This window comes from Schistocerca serialis, chromosome 2, assembly GCF_023864345.2.
Source record: "Schistocerca serialis cubense isolate TAMUIC-IGC-003099 chromosome 2, iqSchSeri2.2, whole genome shotgun sequence".
NCBI lineage: Eukaryota > Metazoa > Arthropoda > Insecta > Orthoptera > Acrididae > Schistocerca > Schistocerca serialis.
Genome location: NC_064639.1, coordinates 487,451,205 through 487,461,746, shown reverse-complemented (window position 1 = coordinate 487,461,746; position 10,542 = coordinate 487,451,205). Strand labels below are relative to the sequence as shown.

Below are 10,542 nucleotides of genomic sequence, written 5' to 3'. Positions count from 1 at the left end.
GAAGTATATACTCAGTAAACAGGAAATACAAATGCCGCTGGAAAAGCAATAGACTATTAATATATGGCTGTATGTATTTACTACGTTGGAAAAGAGCATTTGGTTTTGTACTGAGGTTGGTTCATACACGCAGACTGTGATTCCAAAATTTTGCTCTGATTCAAAATGATTGCCTCACTTTTAAATAAATTCTTGTTACAGTGCACTGTAGTGATAGCACGTACGTATAGCATAAAACTACTGCCAAGCTTTGTATTTTGTTGGCGCTTGGGATGTTCGTCCTTTACTTCTTACGTTTGTATCTGATTTTATATCCAAGCTGATAAATGCTTCAGTGCTTGGAAGGGGCCTTTCGGTTTCGCAAGGTTATGCTGTAAACGGTTTAGCTTTGCTTCAGAGTAACTTTAGGGAAACAGTAGGTGGTTTACACCACTTTTTTTCTTCAGAGACAGACCGAAGAGGTGGTGCAATGGTTATAACAATAGACACGCATTCGGGAGGACGAACACTCAAATCCGCGTCCGATTATCCTAATTTACTTGCCGTTTCAGGTAAATGGCAGGATGGTTCCTTTGAAAATGCACGACCGATTTCTATCTTCATTCTTGACACAGTTCCAGCTTGGCTCCATCTATAATATCCTCGACGTCGACGGCACGTTAAGAACTAATGCTCCTTCCTCGCTTGTTCTGACAGTCACAGAAACGGTTACCTTCGACGTTTATCTGATGCAGGCGGGAAAGAGTTGAACCGTGGGCGGTAGGCATTCGTACCGAGGTAGTTACAAGCTCCCTGCTCACCCGCAATTTTCGAAATCAGGGCAGACTTCAATTACTGGTCGGTTCGCAGCTTGATATTGACCTTCGTGGAAGACTGAAACGCGCCCATTCTTCCTCGGCTGATTTACCTATTTACAACTTGAAATCGGAGGGTGATGCTTTGACGTTCATTACAGAGGCAGAAATACTGCACCCACCTGTCCGTCACTAATGACCTCGTTGTCGACGGGTCGTTAAACACTAATCTCCTCCTCCTCCTGCTTCGTCAACCGTTTCACTTTGTTCGTTGTAAATCGAACCACCACGAGCTAGTATCCACAAAAAGAGAATTGATATATCTCGTCTAATTTCCAGGATTTAAAACTAAACTAATCTCCGTCCGAACAGGTCTTGGACGCCTAAAGGTACCGACTGGCCGCCGTGTCATCCTGAGCCCACAGGCGTCACTGGATGCGGATATGGAGGGGCATGCGGTCAGCACACCGCTCTTCCAGCCGTATGTCAGTTTACGAGACCAGAGCCACTACTTCTCAATCAAGTAGCTCCTCAGTTTGCCTCACAAGGGCTGAGTGCACCCCGCTTGCCAACAGAGCTCGGCAGACCAGATGGTCACCCATCCAAGTGCTAGCCCAGCCCGACATCGCTTAACTTCGGTGATCTGACGGGAACCGGTGTTACCACTGCGGCAAGGCCGCTGGCTTTCCACTATTTAGACAGTAATTTTTTTTCTTCGGTTTTCAATGTATTACACTACACTTTCTGAGTTTGATATTATCAACAGCTTCTAGTGCTCCACATTACGAACAACTATCACTTCCGTCGTAAAGACAGAACAATTTTGGGGCGGACGAAATTTATTGAAATATTTCCAGTTTCACACAAGAAATGCACATCCCACTACTTATGTCTTTCGATATCGAGAGCCATCAATGTACACACGAAGAAAATGTGCTCAGTACAAATTAATGTAAGCACTGAAACATGAAATGATCGTGTTGAAGCGATTTTTTTAAACTATAATAGTGAATATCCAAGATTCCTAACATAAATGAATGGAATTTCAAACAGGGCTATGTGGTACGCACTGCTGTCACTAGTAGAGAACCAAACCTCCACATTTACTATTTGTACTTCACTGGCTCCTTGATGGCAATCAGGTGTTTGAAACGACTGACGGAAAAAAGAAATCGTAGTATTACGAAGGAGTAGTGCGGCCTAAACAGAAGTTGGTAGGCGTGTTTCTACATCAGAAAGATGATGTTTAGTCAAAATTCGCGCCCGTCGCAAAAGAGTGTCGCTGGTAGTGCCGCTATGCCTATGAGGATGCAAATGAGGTTTGTTTTAAATACTCGCTGTAACTGTCGTGAACGATAGTTACGTTTGAGACTGGTCGTGGTGAGTTGATGTTAGTCAAGAATGCTTTTAAGATCACAAAGATGCCTTAATCAACACCTCAGTGAGTTTGAACGAGGGCGTATAATAGGGTACGAGAAGTTGGATTTTCGTTCTGCGGTATTGCAGAAAGACTTGGAAGGTACGTAGACCACTGTACATGGTGATTGTTGGCAGCTGTGGTCACGAGAAGTTACGGTTGCGAGAAGACCGGGGCAGACGTCAACGTAACGCTACGGAGGGGAGACCGTCGTGTTCGGCCTATGGCTCTGTCTCATCGTACTGCACCTACAGCAGCAATTCGAGCATCAGTTGGCACTACAGTGGCAGAACTAATTGTTACAAATCTATTACTTCAAGGGCAGCTTCAAGCCAACACGCCCTGTACCGTACAATCGAATGGCTCTGAGAACTATGGGACTTAACTTCTGAGGTCATCAGTCCCCTAGAACTTAGAGCTACTTAAACCTAACTAACCTAAGAACATCACACACATCCATGCCCGAGGAAGGATTCGAACCTGCGACCGTAGCGGTCGCGTGGTTCCAGACTGTAGCGCCTAGAAACGCTCGGCCATCCCGGCCGGTCTCCGTACAATTCACTGACGCCAAACCACCGCCAGTTGCGACTTCAGTGGTATCGAAGGAGAGCTCATTGGAGGTCAGGGTATTCTGTTTTCTGACGAAAGCTGGTTCTGCCTCGGTGCCAGGGATGGCCGTGTGTTGGAGGACACAGTTAAGGACCTGCATCCAACCATTCTGCGTGGTAGACACACTGGACACACTGTAGTAGTGGTCTGGGGTGCGATGACAGCAGGAGCACTTTCACAGCTATCTCAAGCACCCTGACTGCAAAATTGCATTCACGAATGGCATTTGAGTGGTGTTTTCCAACGACCCACACACCACCGTCGTAATGCAACATGCTCTACAGCATATCGACATGTTGCCTTGGTCTGCTCTGTCACCAGATTTGTCTCCAGTCGAGCACATACGGAGACGATCGGATGATAACTCCAGCGTCAGCCACAACCATCGTTAACCGTCGCTGTATTGTGTGATGAAGTGCAGCAGGCATGGAACTCCATCCCACAAACCAACACCCAGCACACAAACTATGCACAATTGCAGTGAGCATTTCTCATTTGCAACTGTTTAGTTTGCTCTTCATTGCTCTGATCTTGCAGTGTTGATCACTTAAATATGTTACTTAGACAAATATATTTCCAAGCTTTACATAATTATATTTTGGCGCTGCGATTTTTTTCCGTCAGTTTATGTTCAGGAGTTGTCTCAAATGGCTTTAAGCACTATGGGACTTAACTTCTGAGGTCATCAGTCCCCTAGAACTTAGAACTACTTAAACCTCAGTAACCTAAAGACAGCATACACATCCATGTCCGAGGTAGGATTCGAACCTGCGACCGTAGCGGTCGCGCGGTTCCAGACTGTAGCGCCTAGAACCGCTCGGCCACTACGGCCGGCTATTCACGAGTTGTTTTCCTCACTGATGCTCTTGGCGAAACGAGATCGAAAGATGGCTTCACCAAGTGACAGTTTCACACACACGTTGATGTCTTAACTACGATGGCAGACGGGGTCTTAGTACGCGATGTAGTGAATTTCGGCAAGCGTCGCAAGAGAGTCGCAACGGCCTGGCAAGACGGTGAAATACACGGGGCAGCGGGCGAGTTCGTGCCCGGCAGCAAGTGTCCCCGTGTGTGTGTGTGTGTGGTGTGGTGACGGCGGTGGTGTGTGCAGCTTTCGTGTGGCAAAGTGGCGGCCACTCCCCGGGGAAGGCTGTGTCCGACACGCGAGAGCCAGCTCGGCACGCACTGGTCACCGCACTGCGACACCGCAGCTGACCACCGTGCAGAGGTGGGCCGAGCGGAGCTGAACCTTCTGCAGGTCGGGAACCTGTAACTGTATGCAACCAAACTCCACTCTGCCGCATAAGATGCAGTGAGTGATAAAATGTGTCGCAGCTGTATTGTAAGGAATAGTACAGTGAGTTTCAGTTGGTTCCACTTTGTTAGTGAAAACTATTGGCATTGCTGAGTGGTTGAGTGACCAGATCCCCAGGATGTAGTTGACGCTCTTGGCTGAGTCATAAAAGTACCCTTCAGGGGCTTGAGATGGTGTGGTGTGGATATGCTGTGGGAGTAGGAAACCAACCCGCCTTGCTGAAGTGGTGCAGCCGTTCACACGGTAAGCAGGAAAGAAAATGCAGTATTTTTTTTTTACACTGTGTGGAATATACAAGATATCCCAGGAGATATGGCAATGTTCAAGGTGTCCCAGGAGGAATGGTCAATATTCGGGATACGATATGAACAACCATTTAAAGCAAGAAGGTCTACTAAACATGGTCTCTAAAATGCCTACCTTAACAGCTATGAGTACTTCTTCATCTTAGATTCTGTGAAACAGTTCTGCCCTACTGAAAGCTTTTTGCTTTTCATACTTCGAGAAGTGGTAGTATGGACCAAAAGAATAAAAAGTGTGGGTAAACCTGGGTTCCTAAGTGCACACCTAAAGAGCTTTGAGCACTTTTTTACCTTCGCTATTGTGAAACACATCTCTTCTACTGGACAAGTGCTCATAGCTGTTAAAGGTATGCATTTTAGAGCTCATGTTTACTAGACTTTCGTGCTTCAAATGATCGTTCCTGTCACGTCACTGAATATCGACCACTCTTCACTAAACGCCTTGCAAAATGACGATCACCCGGTATCCTCATGAACACCTGGCATCATAGAGAGACTGAAAATGGTGTACTGTAACACCAAAAGAGATTGTAAATAAAAATAGGAACAATAGAAGCATCTGAAGGTACATAACGATACGGTAACAGCTGTAGTCACATGATCTGTCGGGAAATGGATGTACAGAGAACAAGAAGGATGGATACGAACAGACGCCCAGTATGTTGCAGAATTTACTGGCGTTACAAAAGTCACAGGAATGACAAAAGTCATAGGATAGCGAAGTGCACTGATAAACATGGCATTAGTCTAGCGTACACAAGTGCATTGGCGGACCTGTCATTTGCACTCTGGTGATTCACGTGAAAAGTTTTACGACGTGATTATGGTCACTCAAATGGAATTAACAGACTTTGAAACAGGGTGAGGCATGTAAAACCAGCACGTCATACGCAACGATAATGTTCAAGTGCGTGCGCGCGTGTCAATAATAATGGAAACCGAGGGTCACGCACGAACTAACCATTTCCTCTGATGTACCGACACTGCACTGAAATTTGTTGTTGTGTAAGGCGACTACAGCCACAGACAGTGAAACTTGCTGAAGTTGTGGAAAAGGTTTCGTTGTGTGAAGCCGGGTTAGTGTGAGTGTTTGAAATGCCATATTCGTTACCTGGTCGTGTTGCCATCGTTGAAGAATCCATTCGCACTGGATCTCTTGTGAAAACAAAGAATTTCCAGGACGTTCTATGCCAGCGAAAAGCACCATGCACCATACAGGAATTGACTGAAAAATGGCGGATTACAGGATCGGTTCAAAATACTCTCAGTAGTAGACCACCACACTTCTGGACACCTGAATTAAAGAGACAGGTGCAGGAGGTAATGACACGAAGTCCTCGTAAGTCAACCAGGAGATCGAGTCAACAGGTTCATGCAAGTGTGAGAAGTTGCAGACGTGTTTTAAGGGGACTGAAACTACAATTGTACCGGATAAGTGTTGTGCAAGAAGTGAAGGAACCTGACCCTCAGAAGAGAGTGCATTTCTCTTCGTGGCTGTTGAGATATGTTGACAGTGGCGTCTTGGACTCATCAACATCTACATCATACTCCGCAAGCCACCTAATGATCTGTGGCGGAGGGCACTTTCGATACCACTACCTGAACCCTCCAACCCTGTTTTACTCTCGAATAGTGCGTGGGAGGAATGATTGTCAGTAAGCCTCTATATTGGTTCTAATTTCTCGAATTTTCTCCTCGTGATCAATACGCGAGGTGAATGTGGGGGACGTAATATGTTGCCTGACTGGTTCTGAAATGTGCTGACCCGAAATTTCAATAGTAAATCTCTCCGTGATGTACAACGCCTCTCTTGTAACGGTAACCAGTGGAGTTTATTTAGCATCTCCGTAACGCTCCCTCGCCAGCTAAACGATCCCGTGATGAACTGCGCCGTTCTTCCTTGGATCTTCCGTATGTCCTCTATTAGTACTACCTGACAGGGATCCCAGATAGATGAACAATAATCAAGAATCGGGTGAAGAAGCGCCTTATAAGCCACTGCTTCCGTGGGTGAGTTACATTTCCTTAGGATTCTTCCGATGAATCTGAGTCATTCCACTTAAGGTCGCTCTGGATAGTTACGCCTAGATATTTTACGGCAGACGCTGTCTCCAGCTGTTTGTCATCAATAGTGTAGCTGTACAGTAGTGAATTTCTTTTCCTATGCGTAATATGTTACGTTCAGGGTCAACTTCGCCTAGAACCACTTGGCCACAGCGGCCGGCCTTTAACTAGACCTTCAGCCGTATTGTTTAGTTGTGATCTTTTAAGGCAATGTGTAAATGAGTGGTTCTTAGAAAAATAAAATTGTGTGTTTGATTGTGCAACTCACAGCAACTGTTTACAGCCCCATCCACAATCCTAACCATATCCTGTGCGTTCTCTGAGTCCCTACCAACCAGGTTCCACTGAGTTGTGCTTTTTTCCAGTCGTTAGGTACCTTTCGTTGCTCAAGCGTCTTACGATAAATTACCGCTAGAAGGGGAGCGAGTTCTTTCGCGTAATCTTTATAGAATCTTATAGGTATCTCTTCTGGTCCTAAAGCCTACCCACTACTAAGCGATTGTAGCTGCTTTTCAGTTCCGTGATAAGTTATCTCAATATCTGCCATTTCGATTGTCGTACGACGATTGAAAGGAGGGACAGTGTTACTTTCTTCTGTGGAGAAACAACAACGGAAGACCGAATTCAGTATTTCGGCCTTCTCTCTGTTATCTTCCGTTTCGGTGCCGGTTTGGTAGCTGAGAGAATGAACAGACGATTTTGACCGACTTACTGATTTTACATACGACCAAAATCTCTTAGGACTTTTACTCAGGTCGGTTGACAAATTTTACTTTCAAAATCATTGATCGCTTCTCTCATTGATCTCCTTACGCTCATTTTCGCTTCGTTCAGCTTTTGTTTGTTAGCTAGGTTTTTACTTCTCTTGAATCTGAGAGATTCAAGAGAACACGGCTATTAAACCATGGTTGATCTTTGCCAGACCTTGAAACCTTACTCGGGACATACTTGTCTAGGACTTATTGAACGATACCTTTATTATTGAACATCCTTATCACCGAATATTTGACGCTGAGTGCTGAGATATTCTGAAATTTGCATCCTGTCACCCTTACTGAGGAAATCTATCTTCCTTAACATTCCTTGTAGGACCCATCGTCATAGATGATGTCACAGCCTTACGGTCTCTGATACCTTCCTCTACGGTAACTGATCCGGTAAGTTAGGGTCTGTTTGATGCCAGGAGGTCTAAGACGTTGCCCTCACGAGTTGGTTCTCTAACTATCTCCTGAAGGTAATTTTCGGACAAGACATCCAGAACAATGCCACACGATTCCCTGTCTCTTGGCGTCATCTTGAGTGTCGAGGCGTGGATCCACCTTTCTGGGTATATAAATTGCCAGACAAACGTTACTGGTCGACAGAAAATCCACTTGCGGTCCACCAGGTACCCTTGCATGACGAGAAGATTGGTGCTTGGTGTGACATTTCACCACACGGGTTATGGGGCCCATATTCTTTGAGACCACAGTGACCAATGAGACGTATTTGGGAATCCTGAAGAGAATAGCGTCATTTGTGTTACTTTGAGCAGGACCGTGCAACATGCCAATTATGAGCTGCATCACTGTCCCGTGTGCGTGAGATGTTTACACCAAAGAGGACAATCAGCAAATGCTTCTGGCCTCCTCGGTCACCAGACTTGTCCACTTGTGACTTTTACTTTTAGGGACAGTTAAAGAGAAAAGTAGGCGAAACCGATCCGCACACAACTGACGAACTCAAGGCCAGGATCGAGTATGTCATCAGTAGCAACACAAGAACTGACAAGGGTATATATGAGTCATGAGTCTTCTCAGCCGTGTTCACATGTGTGTTGTAGGTGAGTAATCATATTCAATACATAATTTTATGTTGATGTGCTGCCTTTACGGGCCGGTCTTTACGAGCCTCGCCCTTAGAGATAGACGCATGGGACATTAAGTTTCGGATATCGTTAGGGAATACAATATTTCAGATGTACAATGTCAAGTGTATGCCAAGAATACCAACTTTCAGGCATTACCTCTCACAACGGACAAAATAGTGGCCGACGGCTTTCACAGCGGCGTTTGCGTGAGTTGCCAGCGCTAATAGACAAACAACACTGCGTGAAATAATCGCAGAAATCAATATAGGAGGTACAATGAACGTATCCGTTTGGAGAAAGAGGCGAAATTTGGCGTTAATGTCCTATGGCAGCAGACAATTGACACGCTTGCCTTTGCTAACTGCACGACATCGCCTTTAGCGCCTCTCCTGGACTCTTGACCATATCGGTTGGACCCTAGACGACTGGAAAATCGTGGCCTGATCAGATGAGTCCCAATTTCATTGGTAGGGTTCGATTGTGGCGTAGATCTCACGAAGCCGTGGACCCAAGTTACCAACAAGGCACTGTGCAAGTTTGTGATGGCTCCATAATGGTGTGGTCTGTGTTTGCATGGAGTGAACTGGGTCCTGATTGTGTTCGGCTACTTGAGACCATCGTCAGCCATTCATGGCCTTCATGTTCCTAAACAGCGAAGTGTTTTTTATGAAAGACACTGTGGCATGTCACTGGTTTGAAGAACATTTTGGACAATTCGAACGAATGTTTTGGCGATTCAGATCGCCGGACACGAATCCCATCGAAAATTTATGGGACATAACAGAGAGGTCAGTTCGTGAAAAAAATTCTACAGTGGCAACGCCGTCGCAATTGTGGACGGCTGTAGAGGGAGCATGGGTCAGTGTCCCTGCAGGGTACTTCCAGCGACTTGACCACACCACACCACGTCGATTTGTTGCACTACGCTGGACGAAAGCAGGTCCGACACGATATTAGGAGGTGTCCCATGACTTTTGTCACCTCAGCGTAAATTTTATAAACACAGCTGAAGATATCACCCCTAGTACGTAAAGGTTTAGTAACAGCAGTCGTCCCATCATCTAGCAGGAGATGGATATACAGAGAAAAAGAAGGGTCACCGAAGACACAAAATACTATAGCCGTAAATCCATAACATCGGTATGTTGCACAATATAGGGACATGTCTTATGCTCGCGTAATATGACATTTCTGGAGACGAAAATCTCCTCTGTATGAATCAACATGAAGTCCGAGATGTGGAAGGTAATACACACCGGCGCTCAGGTTGAGACGGCGCTCCTTGAGTTCCATAAGGCGTTTGATAAAGTTCCACACCGCCAGTTAACGAAAAAAGAAAAAAAAAAATCCGAGAGTACGAAATATCAGACCAGCTGTCTGAGTGGCTCGAAGACTTCCTAGCAAGCAGAACGCAACGTGTCGTTTTTACTCAGCCGCAAAATTAGCTACGAAGCACCCTAAGGACCATTATTCTTCATAACACATCTAACTGATCTAGTGAATAATGTCGGAAACTCCATGAGGATATTAGTGGACGACATTCTTGTATTCAGAGATGTTGCAACGCGTTCAAACACTACAGCGATTCGACCCCTGGCGCAGAGTGGCAGTTGACCCTCATCATAAACAAATGTATAACATATAGCTCATAAAAATGTAAACAGATTCACTGTCAATTATTCAAAAACAGTCTTAATCACATTTATTATTGTTATACCGGCAACCGGTTTCAACCCGACGTAGGGGTCATCTTCTGAGCGTTTACATCATTGGTCGACTGCTGGTGGTGTCACTCCTGTCTACATAAAGGCAGGAGTGACACCACCAGCAGTCTACCAATGGTGTAAACGCTCAGAAGATGACCCCTAAGGGGAGTTGAAACCGGTTGGCGGTATAATAATAATAATAATAATAATACAACAAATACTGTAACAAAATAATGTGCAATCAGAAGAAGAAGAAGAAAATACAGTAATGGACTCAAACATCCCAGAGCAAACAAACAAAGAACAGCACGCATCAATTAAACAATCAGAGGGAAACGAAATCTTAAGACAGCCACCAGAACAAGCACAAATAGAACACGAAGTGACACACATGTTAGATATAGAAGAAAAATTTCAGCTGACATATATGGAATACAAAGACACAAATACAGACATTAGACCATTCTTGCATAGACCGCCAAATAA

General features: G+C 45.2%; 1 pseudogene; it reads right to left on the bottom strand.

Moving 5' to 3' along the window:
• Positions 1-1,360: 1,360 nt before the first annotated feature.
• On the bottom strand, positions 1,361-1,478 carry LOC126458811 (5S ribosomal RNA; annotated as a pseudogene).
• Between the last annotated feature and the right edge of the window lie 9,064 nt (positions 1,479-10,542).